At 55.6% G+C, this 25,212-nt stretch overlaps 1 long non-coding RNA gene and 1 pseudogene across 2 annotated transcripts in view; both read right to left on the reverse strand.

Moving 5' to 3' along the window:
• The window catches only part of LOC100424995 (beta-glucuronidase-like), a 433,296-nt pseudogene that overhangs the window by 314,910 nt on the left and 93,174 nt on the right, over positions 1-25,212 (reverse strand). The gene's annotated exons all lie outside the window — the stretch shown is intronic.
• On the reverse strand, positions 94-23,651 carry LOC144331884 (uncharacterized). Its single transcript, XR_013399464.1, has 2 exons — positions 23,307-23,651; positions 94-4,837 (listed from the first exon to the last, which is right to left on the reverse strand). It is a non-coding gene; the product is annotated as an uncharacterized LOC144331884 (long non-coding RNA).

Below are 25,212 nucleotides of genomic sequence, written 5' to 3' on the forward strand. Positions count from 1 at the left end.
CGACGATAACACCCTCACCTCGCTCAGCCTCTCGGTAGCTTCTGACCGCCGACCCTCTGTTGTAACCAAGCGAGTTATAGAGAAACGCCACACTTTGAGACTTAATTCAGGAGTCCTTTATTAGCCGGCTAGCACTCAAAATTGTCTCGGCCCTGAAGAAGGAGCTAGATTTTCTTTTATACTTTGGTTTAGAAAGGGGAGGGGGAATTGAGCTGAAGCAATCTTACAGAAGTAAAACAGGCCAAAAAAAGTTAAAAAGACAAATGGTTACAGGAAAACAAACAGTTCCAGGTGCAGGGGCTATTAAATTCATCACAAGGTGACAGGTGCGGGGGCTCTGGGTGCTATCAACCAGATACAAACGCGGGGGCTTTAGGGTACTATCACCGAGGGAATTCCTGGGAACTGCAGACAGAGCTGGCCACAGTACCTTGTCAGTTAATTGCACTCTTTGATATGCTGAGAGTCAGCTTGCGCAAGTTAAGTCCTTGAGAAAGGGGGTGAGTAAGGAGCCCTTGATGTCTTGCAAATGAAGGAGGCAAATAGAGTCCGTCTGGCTCTCTCAGCTAAGGGAGAGTCCATTCAGGTTAAAACAAGGTAGGATATCACACCTCCACATTCACCGGCCCTCCCTCTTCATCTTGGTGGCTTTGCATGTATCCTCCCGGTTTTTCCCCTGCCTCCTGCTGCCTCTTCTCAGGGTCTTTGCAGGACCCCCTTTGTGGGTCACTCTGTGAGGCTCTGGCCACACTCACAGTAGCACTCTCACTGGACTTGTCCACCACTCCTGATTTTCTGTATTAGCCGTTCTTGCATTGCTATAGAGACATACCTGAGGCTGGGTAATTTAGCAAAAGAGGTTTCTTTGGCTCACGGCTCTGCAGGCCGTATCAAAAGCGTGGTGCTGGCGTTGGTTTGGCTTCTGGGGAGGCGTTGGAGCTTTGACTCATGATGGAAGCCAAAGCAGGAGCAGGTGTAAGACATGGCAAGGGCAGGAGAAAGAGAAAGAGAAAGAGAATGGGGGTGGGGGAGGTGCCACACTCCTTAAACGACCAGATCCCGATCTCAAAGACAGCACCACGCTGTGAGGGATCCGCTCCGTCCCCCAAGCACCTCCCACCAGGTCCACTTGCAACACTGGGGATTACTTTTTTTTTTTTTTTTGAGACAGGGTCTCACTCTGTCACCTAGGCAGGAGTGCAGTGGCGCGATCACAGCTCACTGCAGCCTCTGCCTCCTGGGCTCAGATGATCCTCCCATCTCACCCTCCCGAGTCGCTGGGTCTACAGTCACACATCATCACACCCAGCTAATTTTGTGTGTATGTGTTTTTTTTGTTTGTTTGTTTTTTGTAGAGATGGGGTTTTCCTATGTTACCCAGGCTGGTCTTGAATTCCTGGGCTCCAGTGATCCTCCCTCCTCAGCCTCCCAAAGTGCTGGGATTATAGGCAAGAGCCACTGCACCTGACTTGATTACATTTCAACATGAGATGTGGACAGGGATGAATATCCAAACTGTATCATTCTACCCCTGCCCCGCCCCCCCAAATCCCATGTCCTTCTCACATTTCAAAATACAATCACGCCTTCAAAACAGTATCCCAAAGTCTTTTTTTTTTTTTTGAGATGGAGTTTCGCTCTTGTCATCCAGGCTGGAGGGCAGTGGTGCCATCTCAGTTCACTGTAACCTCCCCCTCCTGGGTTCAAGCGATTCTCCTGCCTCAGCCTCCCCAACAGCTGGGATTGCGGGCGCCCACCACCATGCCCAGACAATTTTTTTTGTATTTTCAGTAGACATGAGGTTTCGCCATTTTGGCCAGGCTGGTCTCAAACTCCTGACCTCAGGTGATCTGCCCACCTCAGCCTTTCAAAGTGCTGGGATGACAGGCATGAGCCGCCGCGCCCGCCCCAGAGTCTTCACTCATTACAGCATTTTGGTCACAATCATCGAACCAGTCGCTACGAAGTTCCAAACTTTCCCTCGTCTTCCTGTCTTCTTCCAAGCCCCCCAAACTCTTCTAAGCTCTGACTGTTGGGGCCCTAGATCTCCTCAACCTGCATCTCCAGGCTCAGGTCCACGGGTCCAACCCCCACCACACGCGTGCCCTTAGCTGTTCACAAGCACTTCATGCACACCAGAGCCAAGCCAGGCAGCTACCCACGCCTTCCCCCACAGGTGGCCGGGCCCGGGCCTCCCCACCTGGGTTCTGTACAGCGATGGGGTCCACAGCTCTCTCTCCAGCTCATTCTGTGGCCTCGCCCCAGAGCCCTGTACTCCAGAGGTTGAAGAACTTGCCAAAGGTCATGAAATTCATAAAAGGCAGGGCCAGAATGCAAGCCCGGTTCTGGACTTGACATCAAGTGGCCACCAGAGCTGTGACCCCAACTTCCCCACCTGCGTGTTCCAGCCTCCAGCAGAGGAGGCAGAGCGAGGCAGCTGGTGGGGGCTAGTGGACCCTCCCATGGCAGGTGAACTTCTCTAAGTTCATCTAACTAAGGCCCCTCTCTTGGAAAAGCCCACATAGCCAGTCTCCTGGCTTTCGTGTCCTCCCAACGTGGAGTGACAGTTTCAAAACACAGCTCTGGTTGCTGTTGGGATCCAGCTGGGCTCTGGGACAGTGTCCCCCTCTACCGAGAGCCTTCCCTCCAGTCTCACCGCCTGCCAGCCTCCACTGCCCTGTCTTACCCATCCTGTTCTCTCTGCCTCAAGCAGCCACCCCCATTTCTGCTGCCTGTGCAACCGGCCTGGGCTCCTATCACCCCAAGCCACCTCTTCAGGGAGGGCCTCCCACAGACACTCAGCCCTGCACCCCGAGATTCCCTCAGGAGCTAACCCAGTGCCCAGAGTGTCTGCAGCAGAGGTAATGGCCAGGCCTCCAGGCCAGCTTAACACATGAGCCCTTTCCAGGATAGCGGGCCACCAGCTGGGAACTGGGACAGCCTAGGATGGAGGGTTTGCAGCCAGGGTGCTCACACCTGCCAGAATGTCACATATATGCATGGTGGTACAGTGTGCCCACCCCTGCAGCAGGCACAGGAGCAAGTGCACAGGGACTAGGCCTACATACCCCATCATCTCCCTAGTGCCTATGGACAGCACTGGGAGCTGCAAGTCGCTGCCACCCCAGGGACATGACCAGGACCACACTGGGGTGGCCACAGACTGGGGGCAGATAAAACAGGAAGTGCAAGGAATCATCTCAGCAGTTTTCTATCCACCCCTCTTGCCAGGCACACACCTGCAGGGACAAGGGCTCACTCTGGCCAGGCAAAAGTCACCTCTCCAAAGGTTCCCCATCTCAGCCCTGTCTCTCTGTCCCCCAGGCCCTCATCTTGGCTTTCCTGAGACTTGTTGGGGTTTAGCACCCTCCTTTTATCCCAGGAGTCTGTCCCAGCACAGTTCTTGGATGTGCTCCTGTTTGTGGCCAAACTGAAGCATCCCCTCCCTTAGTCCAGGCCCTTCACTTCCATTAATGTGACCCAAGGCCCCATTAGCTTTCTGGTGGTTTCCTCTCCCTACATCTCACAACTGCTGTCCGCCTCCCCTCCTAAGCGTGCGTGGCTGGCTCTGCCATCCCATCCCACAGGCCAGGGCCCAAGAACTCTGCATCCAGGCCAGGAGGGCATGGCATTTGTCGTCTCTCTGGACCTCTCCCCTTTGGAGTCTGCTTAAAGCCCCTGCAGGTGACACAGGGCCAGCCCCCAACCCTGCCCCAGACAGTTCTCCTTCCAAAGCCGGGTCCTGCCCTCGGATCCTGCCTCATTCCCTCCTCACTTCCACAGACACCACCCTCCTGTCAGATACCCAGGGGCTCAGTGAATGTCTGAAGGAAGAAATCCATTCAGGGGCCCAGCGTGGTGGCTCACGCCTGTAATCCCAGCACCTTGGGAGGTCAAGGCGGGCAGATCACTTGAGGTTGAGGGTTCAAGACCAGCCTGGACAACATGGCGAAACCCCACCGCTACTAAAAATACAAAAATTAGCTGGGTCTGGTGGCGGGTACCTGTAATCCCAGCTACTCAGGAGGCTGAAGCAGGAGAATTGCTTGAACCTTGGAGGCAGAGGTTGCAGTGAACTGAGATGGAGTCACTACACTCCAGCCTGGGTGACTGAATGAGACTCTGTCTCAAAAAAATAAAATAAGAAATCCATTCGGGGCCTGAGGGAGGCGAGACTCTGGTGTGGGGAAGGGCTTAGACAGAGCTGGGGGTGGACACCTTGGGTTTGGTCCCAGGTTTGGAAGCCTCTGTTCTTCGACTGTAAAATGTGAATCGTCTTTTTTGACTCATCTATAAAGTTTTGGTGTGCAGTGGGAACCCAGGAGCATGTAGGGGTGAGGCTGGGCTGCCCCATCCTGGCCCAGGACGCTGAGCCCAGCGAGGGCAGGTGGGACAGCCGATCAGCGGGCCATGCAGTCAGGGAGGAGTCCACGGAGGAGGCCGCACACACTATTTCCCCGGCACTGCCCACAGCCTGCAGCCTTTGTGCATTTCTGAGGCCACAGTGCCCCCTGGTGGCTGCGCAGCCTACCCCGAAGGACAGCGTCCTGGGTCTCAGGCCTCAGTCGCCCTCTCTGCGGCCCCAACAGCTCATCCTAAGCAAGGTTTGTTGTCACTATGTTATATGTCACCATTTGGGACCAGAAAGGGGGATCCAGCAGTCCTGAGTCATACAGTCAACCAGAAACAGGGTGAGACCTCACCCTCGGGGCTGCCTGGCTCCTGGGCCACTGAAGTCCTGCCTGGAGATGCGTGCTCGAGTCTGGGTGCCTCCCATCCTCCTGCAGGGCAGGAAAGTCACGGTTTGGATGCTTTATCGTAAAGACGACCCTGGCACCTGGAGGAGGAAGAGATGGACAGGGCTGTGGGTCGCGGGACTCCTTGGGGACCACACCGCCCCCACCACGGCAGCTGGAGCCTCTGTTGGGGGCGGGACCAGGCACCCCGGCTGTCAGCCCAGAGGTGGGACCCCTAAACACCCTCACTGCACCCCCCACCGCTTTCTCTGCCTCTCCTACCCCCAGGCTTCTCTCTGGACATTATCCCAGAACATCAGCCATGGAAGCAGCTTGAGCCTCCTTGCCCTGCATGACAAGTAGAGCGAGGCCCAGAGAGGGAAAGGGGCTGACCAGGGCCCCCCAGACGGCTGTGGGCAGAGCCACGTTGCACTGGTTTCTCCTAAATCCCTGACCTGAGTTCCTTCTCCTACCCAGGGGATTTCACCAATCCAGAGAGTGCTTGGGGCCAAGAGTGCCTCTGACAGTCAGGGAGGGCTTCCTGGAGGAGGCCCTAGGTCTAATGGGGTCTTCTAGGCAGTGGTGAGTTGGAAGGCGATAGCCAGCACTCTCACGGCATCCAGGTGGCCCTGATTCCAGACCGTGGGTTGGAGAGGCAGAACCATGAGAGGGGACCAAGGGTCCCACCAGGCTCCCTCTGACGGCCATGTCTTCCTTTGGCCACAGGACGCTGTGCACAGCTGCAGGTCCGTGTCACTGAGGCTGTGGCCACAGCCACTGAGCAGAGAGAGCTGATCGCCCATCTGGAGCAGGACCTAAGCATCATTCAATCCATCCAGCGGCCCAAAGCTGAGGTGAGCCCACACTCCTGCCCTGTGCCTGCCTCGCCGCCTGCCTAGGGTACTTTTAGCCTCTGCAAACACTGACTTCTCAGATCAGCCTGTGTACCAGGCAGCTGGTGACAACCTAGAGGGGCTGTCATCTAAAACCATTGGGTTCTCCCTGCTTACTCCATGCATACCACCCTGCTCCCAATTTGGGGTGACAGGCCATGGGGCAGAGGCCACAGGGATTCCTAGAGGTAGCACAGAGCCCCCTCTTTCCAGGCATTGCCCTGAGAGCAGAGGTAGAGGCAAGGCCAGGACCACGTACCCATCTCCCAGCTAAAGGACCTGGAGCTCAGAGATCACAGCAGCCTGGGGCGTAAAGAGGCCAGGGAGGGCATCTCCTTGCCCACCTCCCATTCTATAGAGGCAGCAATGGGACTCCAGGAGAGAAGTCTGGGCTGCCCCAGGTCACGTGGCAGGCTGGTTGCAGGGCCAGGTAGGCCCAGGTGTCTGAAGCATGTCAAAACTGAGTGGCCATGAGGAGAGCCCCACTGCTGCTGAACTCTGGGCTCAGGAGTGACTCGGGACCCAGCCGTCTCTTTGGTAGTCCACGCCACGTGTCTAGGTCCGGGCCCTCCTGCAGCCAGCGTGCACCCTGGACGGCCCCACCCACTCCTTGCCACACCCACCCCGACATTTGCCTTGGCCACGCTGAAAGGGTATATTCCGTGCCCACTGTGCGGAGGCACCTCCTCATCTCTTCCTGTCACCTGCAGGGTGCCGTCGAGCACCGCTTGGGGAAGATCCTGGAGCCCATCAAAGAGGCCACTGCCCTATTCTACAGTAAGGAGAGGCCTGACCCATGGGAGGAGGGAGGGTTGGGAGGAGGAGAAGGGAAAAGGAGACGGTGATACCGCCTGAGAACCCAGATCCCCAAAGAGCAATCCCTTCCTCTAAGAAGGTCAGGCCCCAACGCCTGCAATGCAGCAACCTTCGAAGGGTCGGGTAAGGCCAGGTGTGGTGGCCCACACGTGTAAGTAACAGCTACTTGGGAGGCTCAGGTGGGAGAATCACCTGAGCCCAGGAAATGGAGGCTGCAGTGAGCTGTGATGGTGCTACTGTACTCCAGCCTGGGCAACAGACTGAGACCCTGTCTGTAAAAAACAAAAAGGTGGATGAGGCCCCAACCTGCCTTTCTGGATCTTAGCCTGACACCCCCTACCTTGGGGCCCTGACCCCTCGGCTCTGCCAGTGGCCTGTGAAAGGTTGGTGAGTGGTGGTCAGCTGCTCCTCACTGCCGAAGTGCACTTTGGGAGGCCAAGACAGGCGGATCACTTGAGGTTGGGAGTTCGAGACCAGACTGGCCAACATGGTGAAACTTCATCTCTACTAAATGCAAAAATTAGCCAGGCGTGGTGGCGTGTGCCTGTAGTCCCAGCTACTAGGGAGGCTGAGGCAGGAGGATCGCTTGAACCTGGAAGGTAGAGGTTGCAGTGAGCTGACGAGATTGCGTCACTGCACTCCAGCCTGGGTGACAGAGCAAGACTCCATCTCAAAAAAAAAAAAAAAAAAGAATTTCCTTCCTTTTTAAGGCGGAATACTATTTCATTGTGCATACAGACCACATTTTGTTTATCCATTCACCTATTCATTTACGTTGCTTCCACCTTTTGGCTGTGGCAAATAATGCCGCTGTGAACATGGATGTACAAATATCTCTTCCAGTCCCTGCCTTCAATTCTTTTTTTTTTTTTTGGAGGCGGAGTCTCGCTCTGTTGCCCAGGCTGGAGTGCAGTGGCGCCATCTCGGCTCACTGCAAGCTCCACCTCCCGGGTTCACACCATCAGCCTCAGCCTCCCAAGTAGCTGGGACTACAGGCGCCCACCACCATGCCTGGCTAATTTTTTTGTATTTTTTTTAGTAGAGACGGGGTTTCACTGTGTTAGCCAGGATGGTCTCGATCTCCTGACCTCATGATCCACCTGCTTCAGCCTCTCAAAGTGCTGGGATTACAGGCAAGAGCCACCGCACCCAGCCCTTGCCTTCAATTCTTTTGGGTATCTACCCAGATGTGGAATTACTGGATCCCATGGGAATTCTATGTTTAGCGATTTTAGAGGAAGCGCCATACTGCCATATACTTTTTTGTACTGCTCACATTTTGGTTGTGTTTATTTTAGTTTCTGTGTTTTGAGACGATGTCTTGCTCTGTTGTCCAGGCTGGAGTGCAGTGGCATGATCCTGGCTCATTGCAACCTCCATCTCCCAGGTTCAAGCAATTCTCCTGCCTCACCTTCTTGGGTGGCTCTGGATTACAGGCGCCCACCATCACACCAGGCTAAGTTTTGTATTCTTAGTAGAGACAGGGTTTCACCATGTTGGCCAGGCTGGTCTCAAACTCCTGATCTCAGATGATCTGCCCACCTCAGCCTCCTAAAGTGCTGGGATTATAGGTGTGAGCCACCATGCTGGCCACTGCTTGAATTTTGAATAGTGTGAAAGAAACACTTATTTAAGCATTTGAATGAATTGAAAAATGAGATTCCATTTCACCTTGCCCTTAGATTGGCAAATATTAAAACCACACAGTGCATGATTCCATGTACATGAAATGTCCAGTATAGGCAAATCTATAGCAACAGAAAGGAGACTGCCTGTTGCCAGGCAATAGGGGAGGACGGAATGGGGAGTGACTGCTGGCAGGTTTGGGGTTTCTTATTGGGGTGATTTTAAATGTTCTGGAATTAGGTAGTGGAGATGGTTGCATAACATTGTGAATACAAATGACTGAACTGTACACTTTGAAATGCTGATGTTTATGTTAGGGGTATCATATAGCAATAATAGTTTTTGAAAGGCTAATACCAATGACAATAAAAAGTATGAAGAAACCTGACCAGGCATCACGGCTCATGCCTGTAATCCCCAGCACTTTGGGAGGCTGAAGTGGGAGGACTGCTTGAGCCCAGGAGTTTGAGACCAGCCTAGGCAACACAGTGAGAACCCGTCTCTACAAAAATAAAAAATTAGCTGGGCATGCTGGTGCAAGCCTATAGTCCCAACTACTTTGGAGGCTGAGGTGGGAGGATCGCTTGAGTCAGGAGGCTGAAGCTGCAGTGAGTTCTGGTCGCGCCACTTCATTCTAGACTAGGTGATAGAGCAAGACCCTGTCTCTAAAGAGAGAGGTGGCTGATGCCTGTAATCCCAGCACTTTGGGAGGCAGAGGTGGGTGGATCACCTGAGGTCAGGAGTTCAAGACCAGCCTGACCAACATAGTAAAACCCTGTCTCTACTAAATACAAAAAATTAGCCGGGCATGGTGGCGCATGCCTGTAATCCCAGCTACTTAGGAGGCAGAGGCAGGAGAATTGCTTGAACCCGGGAGGCAGAGGTTGCAGTGAGCCGAGACTGTGCCATTGCACTCCAGCCTGGGCAACAAGAACAAAACTCCGTCTCAAATAATAATAATAATAAATGCAATAAAATATATACACAGGATCTTGCTCTGTCATATATTACGGTTGATGCAAAAGTAACCAAGGTTTTTGCCATTCCTTTTTTTTTTTTTTTTTTTTTGAGATGAAGTCTTGTTCTTTTGCCCAGGCTGGAGTGCAGTGGCATGATCTCGGCTCACTGCAAGCTCTGCCTCCCGGGTTCACGCCATTCTCCTGCCTCAGCCTCCCAAATAGCTGGGACTCCAGGCGCCCACCACCACACCCAGCTAATATTTTGTGTTTTTAATAGAGATGGGGTTTCACCATGTTAGCCAGGATGATCTTAATCTCCTGACCTCATGATCCACCTGCCTCGGCCTCCCAAAGTGCTAGGATTACAGGTGTGAGCCACCGTGCCCAGCCCCCCCAGTTTTGTTTTGTTTTGTTTTGTTTTTTTGAGACAGAGCCTTGCTCTGTCACCCAGGCTGGAGTGCAGTGGCACGATCTCAGCTCACTGCAAGTCCTGCCTCCCGGGTTCACGCCATTCTTCTGCCTCAGCCTCCCGAATAGCTGGGACTACAGGCGCCCGCCACCATGCCCAGTTAATTTTTTGTATTTTTAGTAGAGACAGGGTTTCACTGTGTTAGCCAGGATGGTCTCGATCTCCTGACCTCATGATCCGCCCGCCTCAGCATCGCAAAATGCTGGGATTACAGGCGTGAGCCACTGCGCCCGGCCACCATTACTGTTAATGGCAAAAACCATGATTACATTTGGACCAATGTAATACATATGAAGAAACCTGAACCAAGATCCCTGACTTCTGTCTGGGGTGGGGCCACAGTGGGGCAAGGGGCAGGTTTACAGAGTTGGGCAGGTCAAGGAGAAGGTCGTGGGCACAGAAGGGACTCCAGGTAGATGGAGCAGTACCTATGCCAGCACGGAGGCCTCTCCCCCAACCCTCTCCTTGCCCCTCCCCCGACAGGAGAACTGCCTAGCCCAGCACACCCCCCAGGCCCTGCAGAGCGAGCTGGACAGTCTGCGTGCCGACAACATCAAGCTCTTTGAGAAGATCGAGTTCCTGCAGAGCTACCCTGGCCGAGTGAGGGCCCTCCCCTGGCCTCAGCTCCAGGTGAGCCAGGCAGGGAGAGAGGCGGCTCAGGGCTCTGGAGGTGGGAGGGTCAAGGACCGAGACCTGCTGGGCAGTACTGGGCCCCAGGGGCCCCCTGAGGCCTTCCGACATCTCCCCACACACCAACCTACCTGCCTGGTAGCTGCCCTCCCTAAGCCGGGAGAAGCCCACAGAGTGGAGCCCCAGTCGAGATTCATTCATAAAAACTGACCAGAAGGACAGGGTGTGGTGGCTGATACCTGTCATCCCAGCACTGTGGCAGGCCGAGGCGAGAGGATCACTTGAGCTCAGAAGTCCGAGACCGGCCTGGCCAACATGGTGAAACCCTGTCTCTACTAAAAATACAAAAATTATCCGGGCATGGTGGCACGTGCCCGTAGTCCCAGCTACTCAGGAGACTGAGGCAGGAGGATCGCTTGAACCTGGGAGGCAGAGGTTGCCATGAGCCACGATCGAGCCACTGCACTCCAGCCCAGGTGACAGAGCAAGACCTTGTCTCCAAAAAATAAAAATAAATAGGCCGGTCGCGGTGGCTCACACCTGTAATCCTAGCAGTTTGGAAGGCTGAGGTGGGCGAATCACTTGAGGTCAGGAGTTCCAGACCAGCCTGGCCAACATAGTGAAACCCTATCTCTACTAAAAATACAAAAATTAGCTGGGTGTGACCGGGCACGGTGGGTCACGCCTGTAATCCCAGCACTTTGGGAAGCCAAGGCGGGTGGATCACGAGTTCAGGAGATCGAGACCATCCTGGCCAACACGGTAAACCCCATCTCTACTAAAAATACAAAAAATTAGCCAGGCATGGTGGCAGGAGCCTGTAGTCCCAGCTACTCAGGAGGCTGAGGCAGGAGAATGGCATGAACCTGGGAGGCAGAGCTTGCAGTGAGCCATGATCAGGCCACTGCACTCCAGCCTGAGTGACAGAGACTCTGTCCAAAAAAAAAAAAAAAAAAAAAAAAAAATTAGCCGGGTGTGGTGGCCGGCGCCTATAATCTCAGCTACTCAGTAGGCTGAGGCAGGAGAATCGCTTGAACCTGGGAGGTAGAGGTTGCAGTGAGCCGAGATCACACTATTGCACTCTAGCCTGGGTGACAGAGTAAAACTCTGTCTCAAATAAATAAATAAGCAATAATAAAAAATGTAAACAGAATTTGGTCGACACTCCAAAAGTTAACCAAGAGAATGGATCAGAAACTCACCTGCTGAGTTCTTCTGGGCTTGGGAGGCCTGTGCGTGGCTTCTCTCAGCCCCCAGGTCTCCCAAGGACCATGTCGTGCCAGGAAACCCTTTCTATGAGTGAGGGGAGAGCGTGGGCCACAGTGGGGCAGGGATTCACCTCTCCCTCTCCCTTTAGGGGCCCAGCAGCCACCAGCCCCGTCCCCACCCATCAGAGCCACTCCTCGGTCACCAGAGGGCACTCAGACCCTGCAAACCAGCTGGCTCTGGGTGGCCAGCTGGGGGGCATCTCCTCTCCCAGGTGCCTGCCTGCCCCCATGATCACCCCCACACTCCCAACAAACCCACCTTCTTGGCACCTGCACCTAGCCCTGCCTGGGCCTTGATTCCCCATCTGTGCCCAGAGGCGCTGTGGCCCTGATCCCGTGGGTAACTCCATGCCCCTGTGGCACGAGGCAACAGCCACATTCACGTTGTCACCCAGCACCCTCTCCTCCCACCTTTGGGAACCGGGGCTCCCTCCTCCACTTTCCTTTTTGCAGATGAGGAAACTGAGGCTCCCCTGGGATCCTGCCCTTCCCACTGGGCCCCAGGGCACTGACCGGGTCCCCACACACACATACACACACCCTGTGCAGGGCAGCGGCACTGATGACACAAAGCTGCGGTACTCCTCTCAGTACGAGGAACACCTGGACCCCTTTCTCTTCCTTCAGCAAGCGGGTTTGTGAGCCTGGCCTGGGCAGGGTAGGGGAGAGGCATCAGCCCAGGGAAGCCCAGGGGTCTTCCCATCACCTGGCCCCCATCCCTGATCACCCAGCCTTCCCTGGCTCCCCTCGACCTGCCCTCGTCTGGGTCCTCTCAGCCAGCTTTGCCACACCAGCCCTGAACACCCTGGCCCCCCAGGCCAGGAGCCTCCCCCTAGACAGCCTCCCCACCGCTTTGGTGCAGTGCAGGCCCAGGGCCCTTTCAGGAATGCCTGCCGATGGCTACCTGACGGTGTGTGGCAGTGACAGCGTTAACTTGGAGTGCATTTGCGGGGCAGGCAGACAAGAGCCAGTTACAGCTCCCAGAGTCAGGCGATCCATGGTGGGACCCAGCCTCAGCAACTCCCCTCCCGCACCCAGGCTGCAGAAGCTCTGCCCGTGGAGAACTTTCCCACGGGAGAATGGGCACCTGCAGAGGCGGGGAGGGGGCTGTCACAGATGTCAGGGGAGTCCAGAATGTCACACTGAGTAGACTGTGCACCCAGGGAAGCCCCTGGCAGCACCCCGGCAGCCCCCTGGGGGTCTGCAAGAACAGCGAGACAGGGTGGCCTGTGGCTGGCCAGGCCCCGCTCTCTGCCACGATCCAGGGCCCACGAAGTCCTTTGGGTTCCTTTCCTGATTGTCCCTCCCTGTGCAGGAGCAGCAGAGGAAGTACCTGAGCCTGAGTCCCTGGGACAAAGCCACCCTCAGCAAGGTGAGTCCCTGCCCCTACCTGCCCCCTCCCCGGACAGGCCTGAGCCTCTGTCTCCAGGCTTCACCTGCCCTGCAGCCCAGGCTGGAGGAGCCGCCTGCCCTGCCAAGAGTGGCTGTGTGATCTGGGACAGGGTCTCTCCCCTTCCTGGGCAGATCCTCTGAGAGCATGATTCACAGCAGTAGGTTCTGAACCGGGCTGCAGGGGCTCCATTCCTCAGAATTCCTGCAGCTTAGAGTCAGGCAAGGTGGGTCACACCTGCCATCCCAGCACTTTGGGAGGGGGGAAGATTGCTTGAGCTCAGGGGTTCAAGACCAGCCTGAGCAACACAGTAAGGCAATGTCTCTACAAAAAATAGAATTAGCCAGGCACGGTGGTGTGCACCTGCAGTAACATCTACTCAGGAGGCTGAGGCAGGAGGATCACTTGAACCTAGGAAGTCAAGGCTGCAGTGAGTTATGACCACTACATCCAGCCTGGGAAACCTTGTCTCAAAAAATTTTTTTAAAGAATTCCAGGCCAGGCGCAGTGGCTCAAGTCTGTAATCCCAGCACTTTGGGAGGCTGAGACGGGCGGATCACGAGGTCAGGAGATCGAGACCATCCTGGCTAATACGGTGAAACCCCGTCTCTACTAAAAATACAAAAAACTAGCCGGGCGAGGTGGCGGGCGCCTGTAGTCCCAGCTACTCGGGAAGCTGAAGCAGGAGAATGGTGTAAACCCGGGAGGCAGAGCTTACAGTGAGCTAAGATCCGGCCACTGCACTCCAGCCTGGGCGACAGAGCGAGACTCTGTCTCAAAAAAAAAAAAAGAAAGAAAAAAAAAAAAAAAGAAGTCCAGTGGCCGGGCACGGTGGCTCATGCCTGTAATCTCAGCATTTTGAGAGGCCAAGGCGGGCAGATCACCTGAGGCCTGGAGTTCGAGACCAGCCTGGCCAACATGGTGAAACCCCATCTCTACTAAAACTACAAAAATTAGCTGGGTGTGGTGGCAGGCACCTGTAATCTCAGCTACTTGGGAGGCTGATGCAGGAGAATTGCTTGAACCCAGGAGGTGGAGGTTGCAGTGAGCCAAGATTGCGCCATTGCACTCCAGCCTGGGTGACAAGAGTGAAACTCCATCTCTAAAAAAAGAAAGAGAGAAAGGAAAAGAAATGGGCCAGGTGGGCCATGTGCCATGGCTCACACCTGTAATCTCAGCGCCTTGGGAGGCCGAGGTGGGCGGATCACAAAGTCAGGAGTTTGAGACCAGCCTGGCCAACATGGTGAAACTCCATCTCTACTAAAAATAGAAAAATTGGCTGAGCGTGGTGGTGGATGCCTGTAATCCCAGCTACTTGGCAGGCCGAGGCAGAATTGCTAGAACGCAAGAGGCGGAGGTTGCAATGAGCTGAAATTGCGCCACTGCACTTCAGCCTGGGTAACAGAGCGAGACTCTATAAAATAAAATAAAATAAAATAAAATATAAGAAGAAGGAGGAGGAAGAGGAGGAAAAATAAGAAGAAATAGCCAGGTGTGGGCTGGGCGCGGTGGCTCACACCTGTAATCCCAGCACTTTGTGAGGCTGAGGCAGGCAGATCACGAGGTCAAGAGATTGAGACTATCATGGCTAACAAGGTGAAACCCCGTCTCTGCTAAACAAAATACAAAAAATTAGCCAGGTGTGGTGGCAGGTGCCTGTAGTCCCAGCTACTTGGGAGGCTGAGGCAGGAGAATGGCTTGAACCCGGGAGGCAGAGCTTGCAGTGAGCCAAGATTGCACCACTGCACTCCAGCCTGGGCGACAGAGCGAGACTCCGTCTCAAAAAAAAAAAAAAATAGAAACAGCTACGTGTGGTGGCTCATGCCTGTAATCCCAGCAATTTGGAAAGTGGAGGATGAGGAGGAGGAGGACAGGAGGACGAGTAGGGGAGGAGGAGGGGAGGGGAGGAGGAGGGGAGGAGGAGGAGGAAAAAGAAACTGAGGACAAGGAGGAGGAGGAGAAAGAAACAGCCAGGCTAGGCACAGTGGCTCATGCCTTCGAGGAGGAAGGAAGAGGAAGAGGAAAAATAAAAAGAAAAAGAAATGGAGGAGTTGGAGGAGGAGAAAGAAACAGCCAGGCCGGGTGCAGTTGCTCATGCCTGTGAGGAGGAGGAGGAGGAGGAGGAGAAGAAAGAGAAGGAGGAAAAATAAATGGAGGAGGAGAAGAAAGAGAAGGAGGAAAAATAAATGGAGGATGAGGAGAAAGAAATGGCCAGGCCGAGCACTGTGGCTCACACCTGTAGTCCCAGCTACTCAGGAAGCTGAGGCAGAAGAATGCTTCAGCCCAGCAGGCGGAGGTTGCAGTGAGCTGAGATCGCACCACTGCACTCCAGCCTGGGCGACAGAGCCAGACTCTTCTCTCAAAAATAAAAAAAAAGTAAAAAGAAAAAAGAAAGAAAGCTCACCCTTTGCGGATTTGAGGGCAGGAAGCTAAGGCACTAGCTTGGCTGTGCCTGGAGCAGCCAGAGTCACCTGCCACCCTGACTGTGCCCCACGTCTCCCATCCCATGCTCCATATCCCCACCCAGCCCATCTGGCAAAAGGCAGAGCCAAAGGCTGCCTCCTGCTGGCCTCATCCCAGGCTTTCACCTGGTGTCTTTGGGACTGGATTTGTTGCTTGCAGACCTGGAGGAGGAGCTGCTGAGGAGTCTCCATGGGTTGTCAGAGACCCCTTCTCTTCCTCAACTCCTTGTGAGCCCTGTTTCACAGACCTGGGGGAAAACAAGGCTACATGGATTGTCACCCTGGAGGTGGGCAGAGCTGCTAGGAGAAACGGAGTATCTGCTACTGAGTTCATGGTTTCTTTAATTTTTTTTCTTTCTTTCTTTTGAGACAGGGTCTCACTCTATTGCCTAGTCTGGAGTGCAGAGTTTGCTAACTGCAAACTCTGCCTCTGCGGTTCAAGCAATTCTAGTGCCTCAGCCTCCCAAGTAGCTGGGATTACAGGTGTGTGCCACCACGCCCAGCTAATTTTTGTATTTTTGGTAAAGATGGGGTTTCACTATGTTGGCCAGGATGGTCTCGATATCTTGATCTCGTAATCCACCTGCCTGACCCTCCCAGAAGTGCTAGGATTACAGGCATGAGCCACCGAGCCAGGCCCACTGTATGTTCTTTCAACCCATTAAATCCTCCCCACCCAGGCCAGGGGCAGTGGCTCATGTCTGTAATCTCAGCACTTTGGGAGGCCAAGGCGCATGGATCATTTGAGGTCAAGAGATCAAGACCAGCCTGGCCAACATAGTGAAACCTCATCTCTATTAAAAACACAAAAATTAACGGGGCGTGGTGACAAGAGCCTGTGGTCCCAGTTACTCAGGAGGCTGAGGCAGGAGAATCATTTGAACCTGGGAGGTAGAGGTTGCAATAAGCCAAGATTGCACCACTGCACTCCAGCCTGGGTGACAGAGGTAGACTCGGTCTTAAAACACAACAAACAAAAAGTCCTCCCCACCCCAAATCATGTACTGTCCTAAAATCATCCACAATTCCCATCTCCTGCCAGCCCGGGGTGATCAAGTGCCTGCTGTGGACCATCAGGAGACCCCTCCCCTCAGGGTCCAGTGCTGCCGAGGAGGAGGGAGTGGCCAGTGTAGTGCATTGTAGGAGTGGGAGGTTGGGGGTCTTCCTGCAGGAGTCTGGCTGCAGCTGAGTATCAAAGGAGAGATTCCCATCTCCCTTTCCCCTAAGAAGCGGGGTATATAAGCATCTTTATCCCATTGAGATATTCGGCAATGACTCTATGATTCTCCCCAATGCATGCTAATAAATTTGTATGGCTTGTTTTCCAATTAATCTGCCTTTTGTGAGCTGATTTTTCCTTGAACCTTCAGAGGGTGAAGGGGAAGTTTTCCTGTGGCCCCTACATCATGGTGTCCAGCACATGGCATTTTATGGCTACTTGACATCGGTTAGTCCAGAACCCACCTAGCAAGTGGCATCAAGGTGGGAGTAAGGCACGACTGCTGTGACACCCCGTCACATTTCAGTGCCTCTCTGGGCCTGATAATTAAAGGGGGCGCTCATTCCTCAGGTAAAAAGTTTATTTTTGGCCGGGTGCAGTGGATCGTGCCTGTAATCCCAGCATTTTGGGAGGCTGAGGCAGGAGGATTGCTTGACCCCAGGAGTTCAAGACCAGCCTGGGTGTGCCTGTGGCCCCAGCTACTTGTGAGGCTGAGGCAGGAGGATCACCTGAGCCTGGGAGGTTGAGGCGGCCATGAGCTATGATCGCACCACTGCACTCCAGCCTGGGTGACAGAGTGAGACCCTGTCTCACCAAAGAGAAGTTTCTTTCCTTTCTCAGGACCAACCGCTTGAACAAATGGTCCATATTAAGGCTTAATTGGACACATTAAGGCTTAATCACAAAAGAAATGTATTTCCTGGTCCTGGAACAGTAGTGGTGGGAGATCAGGTCCGCAGGGACTTGGTTGGCATGGCTTCCAAAGTCAGTCATCCTTACATCCTTGCAACAAAGGGAGCTGGCGAAAGCCTGGAGGGGGCCTGTGGGAAGCCGGACTCCTCCAGGACGCCTCCCTGACTTCCCACTCCTACAATGCGCTGCACCGACCCCTCCCTTCTCCTTGGCAGCACTGGACCCTGAGGACAGGGGGGTCCTGATGGGCCTAGCGGAGGTCTGGCCCACAGCAGGCACTCGGCCACCCTGGGGCTTGCAGAAGGAAGCAGCGTGGCAGAGGAGGGGGGTCCCTCGCTCCCCAGCTGTGGCTGTACTGTACTGTACTGAGTCAGATCCTGGCCCCGAGGTCAGCCGCACCCACTGTGCTCAGCCAATAAGAGACCTAGTGGGAGGCTGGAGGGCAGGGGGCACAGAGAAGTGGGGCTTCCTTGCTCTAGCCAACGGGGGACCCGCAGCTGGGCTGTCACCTCTGTGACTCCCCTCGGCCCACAGGCCTGTGTGACGCCCACTTCCACAGGGACCTGGACCTGGCTCCCATAGCACACTCCTTCCTCCCTTTGCCCTTCTGCCAAGGTGGGTCTTGGGCTCCTGCAGGGACCTCATCAGCTCCTGTTACACCACCCAGCTCTCTCATCACCTGTGTTTCCAAAGCCCTGGGTTACCATCTGCCCCACTCAGATTGGTACCACCACGACGGTACAGGCCACTGGGTGACTCTGATACTCTGTCATTTCAACCCCACCGTGAACCACCCGCAAGCTCCCATGGCTGCCTGTCCTGCAAGCCCTGGGCTGCTGTTTGGGAGACCTTCCCCCTGAGGCGGAGGTCACCGCCTTTGATGTCTCTAGAGAGTCTGCACCGGCTCCAGGCCTTCCGCCTTTGCACAGGCCCTGCCTCTGTCTCTTTCAGGCCCCAGGAAAAGCCCCTGGCAGGTGGTGGGGCTTCCCAGGCTGGCCCGCCCCTGTCACTGGGAACATCTGATGTCTGGGACTAGGGCCACAGACAAGGCACCCTTTCTCCTCCTGGAAAGGGGAGGTGCGGGGGCAGACCAAGGGCCCATCCTGGAGGGAGATTGGTGGGGGTGGGGGAGCCCGAGGCAGGCCACACTTTTCTCTTAGGATGAAGTCTAAATGGCCTTGGCCTGGCAGGGGTGGCCTTGGCTGGCCCCCACCCCTGCCATTCCGCAGATACGACTGCACTTCCTCTGAGCCTTTGCATAGACTGTTCCTCTACCCAGAACACCTTGTCCAACCAATCAGAGCTCTGAGAATCCAACCTGTTTCTTGACCTCAGTTCCGGGGTTGTCCTTGTCTGGGACACCCTCTGGTGGACCTGATGAGCTGCCAAGCTGCCCCTGCCCCTCTTGGGCCCCCTGTAAACCTGTGCCCGCTCCCTCATGTCCAGGCCTTGACCAGGAAACTGACCTCTCACCCACTGACACATGGCTGGCCCAGGCCTGGCATGGCACAGGGTGCGCTGGGGATTCAGACAGTGAGAGGGGAGCCCTGCCTTACCTCATCTGTAGGGAGGAAAGTGCCTGCCCAGCTGGCCAAGCGGCTGGCCCTCAGCCCCACCGTGCCTGGAGGTGCAAACCCAGGGAATGGGGAAGCAACAGAGTGAGATCTAGAAAGACAGGAAACCAGACCCCATTCTCCTCTGTTAGCCTCCTGCCACCCCGCCCTGAAACCCTCTCAGCTCTGTTCCCGCACACGTGCCCCATCATGCACAGTCCCCTCCTCCAGGAAGGCCTCAGATGAGACCTGCCTCTGCCTCCCCAGCTCTCCCATTCGCCAAGGGCAAGGGTGAGCAGGTCAGAGAAAAAGGATGAGCCAGGATCCACAGCCTGGCCACTGGAGCACAGCACTCTCAGCAGAGAGGCCCTGGTGCAGCTGCGAGGGACACACACAGTGGACACACCAGCGTAGCACGGCTCAGTAAGCTCAGAGGCGCAGGAGAGGCTCCTTTGGCAAGGGGCCAGGAAGATCTCAGCCTGCTGGAGGCTGCCGCAGGCTCCTGCCTCTACTAGCCCTGGAGGCCTGTGGGGAGCAGGAGGAGGCCATTTTCCTGAATCCCAGTTGGGCAGTGGGAAGGCCGGGGTGAGGGGCAGCGGGGTGGTGCTGGATGGCTTCTGCCTCCCTCCTCAGCATCCCCTACCAGGCAACCAGCAGCCCAGCCCCACCCCATTCTCTCTGTCCTCCAGCAAACCCAGAAAAGCACGCTCCTCCCCATGGCAGGCAGTGATCCCTAATGACTGTGCCCTTGCATACATCCAGGGCACCTCTCAGAACATGCATAGAGGCACAAGCACCCACAGAAATGTTCATTCGATCAGGGGAAGATACACAGACACACACGTGTGAAGGAGAATTACATGCATATTCAAAGAAACCACAAAGGTGTGCACAGAGATTGTGCATGGCACTCATGCATGCAAATACACATCAAATGTACAGATGTACATACAGCCATTACAGACGCACCCGTGCAACTCCCGCAGCCACAAAGATGCCCGTTCCGTGTGCTTATAAACATTCACAGAAATGTTCACCCGCTCACAAATGTGCACTGAAAACCAAGTCCAAATGGATAGACAAGGGGAAAAGGAAGATGCTCATACAAACATCCACAAAGATGCACATATAAATGCTCACATGCACGCGAACATATACATGGTTGTGCATGTATGGAGCCATTCGTGTTTCTACATCTGTACACACAGAGTCAGCATTACACAGACACAGCGAAGGAGTGCAGGGAACTTTATCCCCAAATACAGCTCCCTGGTATCATGAGTGCTTCGAATTAAAGGCTCTTAGAGATCAATAGCTGCTAGAAGAGACTTTTCCCCTCTCTGCTTAAAGACCAGACAGATCCACTGAGAACAATTGTCCCCCCGCCCACCCTGCTCCTGTCTCTCAATCTTCCACCTCCCCCAAAGCACAGGCTGAGGTTCCCTTCTCTGCCTAGAGTCCGGACCTACCAAAGAAGAAGACAAAGACCTCTGGGCCCTTCTCTGAGTTTTCGGTAACTAAACCCATATCACAGGAAGGAAGACACAGTCTGTCAATGAACCTGGACAGAGTTTTGTCGCAAACGATTGTCTGCTCTGCAGGCTGAATAGACTTTGTCACAGACCATGGGATGTTCTTTGAGCCCATCAAATTCCCCTAAAAATCCTTTTTTTTTTTTTTTTCTGAGACGGAGTCTCACTCTGTCGCCCAGGCTGGAGTGCAGTGGCTGGATCTCAGCTCACTGCAAGCTCCGCCTCCCGGGTTTACGCCATTCTCCTGCCTCAGCCTCCGGAGTAGCTGGGACTACAGGCACCCGCCACCTCGCCCGGCTAGTTTTTTGTATTTTTTAGTAGAGACAGGGTTTCACCGTGTTAGCCAGGATGGTCTCGATCTCCTGACCTCGTGATCCGCCCGTCTCGGCCTCCCAAAGTGCTGGGATTACAGGCTTGAGCCACTGCGCTCAGCCAAAATCTTTTTATTTATTTATTTATTTTATTTTATTTTTTTGAGACAGAGTCTTGCTCTGTCACCCAGGCTGGAGTGCAGTGGTGCAACCTCAACTCACTGCAACCTCTTTCTCCCAGGTTCAAGGATTCTCCTGCCTCAGCCTCCCAAGTAGCTGGGATTACAGGCGCCCACCATGACACCTAGCTAATTTTGTTGTGTTTTTTTTGTTTGTTTTTTGTTTTGTTTTTTGTTTTTTTTTTTTGAGACGGAGTCTCGCTCTGTCGCCCAGGCTGGAGTGCAGTGGCTGGATCTCAGCTCACTGCAAGCTCCGCCTCCCGGGTTTACGCCATTCTCCTGCCTCAGCCTCCCGAGTAGCTGGGACTACAGGCGCCCGCCACCTCGCCCAGCTATTTTTTTGTATTTTTAGTAGAGACGGGGTTTCACCATGTTAGCCAGGATGGTCTCGATCTCCTGACCTTGTGATCCGCCCATCTCGGCCTCCCAAAGTGCTGGGATTACAGGCTTGAGCCACCGCGCCCGGCCTGTTGTGTTTTTAGTAGAGACAGGGTTTCACTATGTTGGCCAGGCTGGTCTTGAACTCCTGACCTCAAGTGATCTGCCCCTTCTCAACCCCCCAAAGTGTACAGGCGTGAGCCACGGCACCCGGCTGACCAGAGGGTTTTTATCCTGAGGTGCCATGGTTAATTATCTCTCAGTGGCCCCTGTCAGCAGGCGCATTCTATAGTCACAGGAGTCCCAGAAACCAGCCAGACCTGGGGGAGCTGGAGACAGAATCCTCTCCAGCAGGCACATGTGTGGGCTCCCTCTGGTCCCACTGCAGTCAGATGAGGGCTCAGTTCCCCAGGGCCTCACTCTTGTCTTCTGCAAAGTGGGATGTTTGCTCCTACCTCACAGTCTGCTGCCTGTGAAGCACGAGCAGGTCAGAGAAGGGAGCCAGTGGCACTTTTTTCTTTCTTTCTTTCTTTTTTTTTTTTTTTGAGATGAAGTCTTGCTCTGTTGCCCAGGCTGGAGCAACAGAGTATTTGTAGTAGGGATGGGGTTTCACCATGTTGGCCAGGCTGGTCTTGAACTCCTGACCTTATGCGATCCGCCTACCTCAGCCTCCCAAAGTGTTGGGATTACAGGCATAAGCCACTCCAGTGGCACTTTTTGTTGAAATGTGACACATACACAGAAATGCATCCCAGGTGTTCAGTTCTGTGAACTTTACAAAGTGAACTCATCTGTAATACCCATCTCCAAATCAAGAATAGAATATAGCGTGCTCCCCAGAAGCCAGGGGAGGACCAGTTTTTACAGGACATAAGGCAGCCAACAGGCCAGCTTGTCCCTCTGCCATTTTCTGTGTCCCCTTGCAGCCAGCAAGGGGAGTCCAGAGGGGAAGAGGTAGAAGCAGTGACCCCCAGCACTGGCCTCCAGCTGGGGTGTAAGTGCACGGGCATACAATGGTTTGCTTAATACCCATCTAGCTCCGAGAGAACTGGGACAGGGGCTGTCTTGTCCTCAACTGTATCTGCTGTGCTCAGCACAGTCCTGGCACACAGTAGGTGCTGGATGAAGATGCGCTGAGGGCCGGGCACGGTGGCTCACGCCTGTAATTCTAGCACTTTGGGAGGCTGAGGCGGGAAGGTTGCCTGAGCTCAGGAGTTAGAGACCAGCCTGGGCAACACGGTGAAACCCCATCTCTGCTAAAACACAAAAAACATTAGTCTGGCATGGTGGTGGTGCACACCTGTAATCTCAGCTACTCAGGAGGTTGAGGTGGGAGAATCACTTGAACCCAGGAGGTGGAGGTTCCAGTGAGCTGAGATCACACCACTGCACTCCAGTCTGGGTGACAGAGTGGCTCTTTCTCAAAAAAAAAAAAAAAAAAAAAAAAAAAAACAATATTCTGAGACTCTGAGATGCATGAGGCTGTGGCAGGCAGAGGGGAGCCCAAAGGAGCCTCGAGGGACATAAGACCCAATACCATCATTATAGGAGGCCCGGGGAGGGGCAGGGCCTCCCTCAAGGTCACACACCACCTAGTGGAGCCTCAGGATTGGAACTCAAATCCCCCACTCTCCAGCCTGGTGCCTCCCTCCCAAATGCAGCCTAGTGCTGGGAAAGGAGAGGGTGGCAGGCTGGCTCTGAGCAAAGACCCTCACCTTCTCCTCTTTGCATCCATCTCTTTCCCCTGCCTCTCCCCACTCTTCCTCTCCAACCAGGAGGCTGCCAAGCCAATGGCTCAGGGAGGGCTGGGGAGCCCAGACCTGACCCCCTCCTCCCTCCACCCAGGCTCTGCGATCTGTCAGCACCACTCTGCTAAGACCTCCCAAACCTCTGCACCCCCAGCAGGCTGACAGGGCTGCAGGTGCCAGCGCTGACCTCCCGCTGCTCCTGTCCCTCCCCTTCCCCAGGCAACCTCCCCCCTCCCCTCCCCCCACTCCACCAAGCCACCTCCAGCGGGGTTCTGGGGTCCTCCTGGGCCACCTGCTTACTGCGTGTCCCTGGACACAGCGTCTCCCCTCGCGGAGTTAGTTTCCTCGTTTATAAAACGGGAATATGACCTGTCTCCTAGAGTGACTGGGAAGATCGGTGGTATCAACGCAAACGACAGCCCAGCAGCTTCCAGGCGAACTCACTTCTCAGGACGCCTCTCCTGCTGTCCTCTCAAAGAGGGGGACGAAGCCACCACCACCCCGTTTACAGATGAGGAAACTGAAACTCAGGGAGATCTGGAGACCATTCCCGGAAGCTGGGCTTCGAACCCAGGCCTGCGAGCACAAGGGTGGCTCCCGCCCCCGGCCCTGGTCTCTCCTCCCCCGGGGCAGGGTCCGGCCGTGGCAGACGCTCGGTGACAGCCCCCGCCGGGGAGGCCGGTCTGGGAGAGGAGAGGGCAGCGGGCGGGGGCGCCTGGCCGCGTGGGGTCTGCCGCGGGTGGATACAGCGGCGAGATGAATGGGAGAGGGCAGCGCGGCCTGAGGGGGAGGGGAGGAGAAGGAAGAGGACGGAGCAGAGGGCGGGCCCGTCCCCGCCCCGGTCCCCGCCCCCGCCCCCGGTCCCGGTCCCCGCCCCCGCCCCCGGTCCCCGCCCCGCCCCCGCCCCCGGTCCCCGCCCCGCCCCCGCTCCCGGTCCCCGCCCCGCCCCCGCCCCCGGTCCCCGCCCCGCCCGCCCAGCGGGCCGGGCCGGGTCTGCCCCGGTCAGCGCCAGGCGCGGCCCCGCGGCCCCGCCGAGGTATCGATAACTAATTTCACCGCGGCAGCCGCCCCAGTTTTCCCCCGATAATTGCGCGCCTGCAGCTGCGAGCGAGGCCCCCAGCCCGGCGCGCCTCCCGCACCGATCGATTGACACCATCACCGGGCGGCAGGAAAACTCAATTTTCTTTCTCTCCCCGACTCCTCCGGGTGGGGCGCGGGCTGAGCTCTGCCAAGAGCGGGAAGGGAGGGCAGGGCCCGGGGAGGGGGCGCGGACGCGGGTTTGGGAAGGAGGCTTGCGGGGAATCCGAGGAGGCGGGGTGCCTCAGTTTCTTCACTCTACCACAGGGGCATGACCGAAGGCCTCAGGGACCTGGGGTGCGGGTGAGGCTGTCCCGGCCCCTCTCAGCTGTTGGGGTGGCGGACTGGCTGGTGGGAGGAAGGGCTAAGTCAGGCGCCGCGGCCTGGACGCGTGAGTTCGACTCTGGACTCCCACCACGGACCACTGTGGGAGGTTGCATCCGTTCCTTCCCTTCGTCTCTTCCTCTCTGAGCCTCAGTTTCCCCATCTTCCGAAAGGGGCCTGGCATATCCTAGCCAGGCAGATGGTGGATCCGAGGTAACGAGGTGCCCTCAAGGAAATGCTCCCCACAGGGTGGCTTGGAGGAAATCCTCCTTCCTCAGCACTCATGGAGGCCCCCTGTGGGCCGGGCACCGTTCTAGGCCGTGGGGGTGGGGACTGAACAGTGGCCACAGCTGACAACACCCCTACCCTTGTGGCAGTGACATTCTACTGAGGCCATGGACGTACAGTACCCAAGTAAGCAGTGAGAAGACGGCACATGCCACGGAGAAAAATGAAGCAAGGTTGGCAGGACAGGGCATGCGGTGCAAAGGCAATGCAGCCCCCAGGACCCAGGGTGGGCCTCGCTGCAGGCCCTCCTTGCAAAGCTCTGAGCTGCTCACTTCCAAGCTACTGGTTGTTCAAGGCCATGGGAAACCTGCAGACTTGGCATTCTCCAAGCGGAGTGGGCAGGAGGAGGGAGAGCAAGAGGAAGGAGAAGCCAGGAGGTGGGATGGGGACTGTCCCTCTGGGACAGTCCATAAGAGGGCCAGAGAGAGAGAGAGGGCTGAGGGCTGGAGGGTGCCAGGGGAGAGGGGGTATGGACGGAGCTCCAGCGTCCACGGTGTCCTGGAGGGTCAGGTCAAGAGAGACTTGTGCTGTTGGCTGGGCTCCAGCTGGGTCAGTGAGGCCCAGAGAAGGGCAAGGACTTGCCCAAGGCCACAGTACGTATGGGGGACAGAGATGGGCTCCTAGATCCTGCCACCAGGCACAGAAAAGGGCAAGAGGGTCC

Source organism: Macaca mulatta, chromosome 10, assembly GCF_049350105.2.
Source record: "Macaca mulatta isolate MMU2019108-1 chromosome 10, T2T-MMU8v2.0, whole genome shotgun sequence".
Lineage (NCBI taxonomy): Eukaryota > Metazoa > Chordata > Mammalia > Primates > Cercopithecidae > Macaca > Macaca mulatta.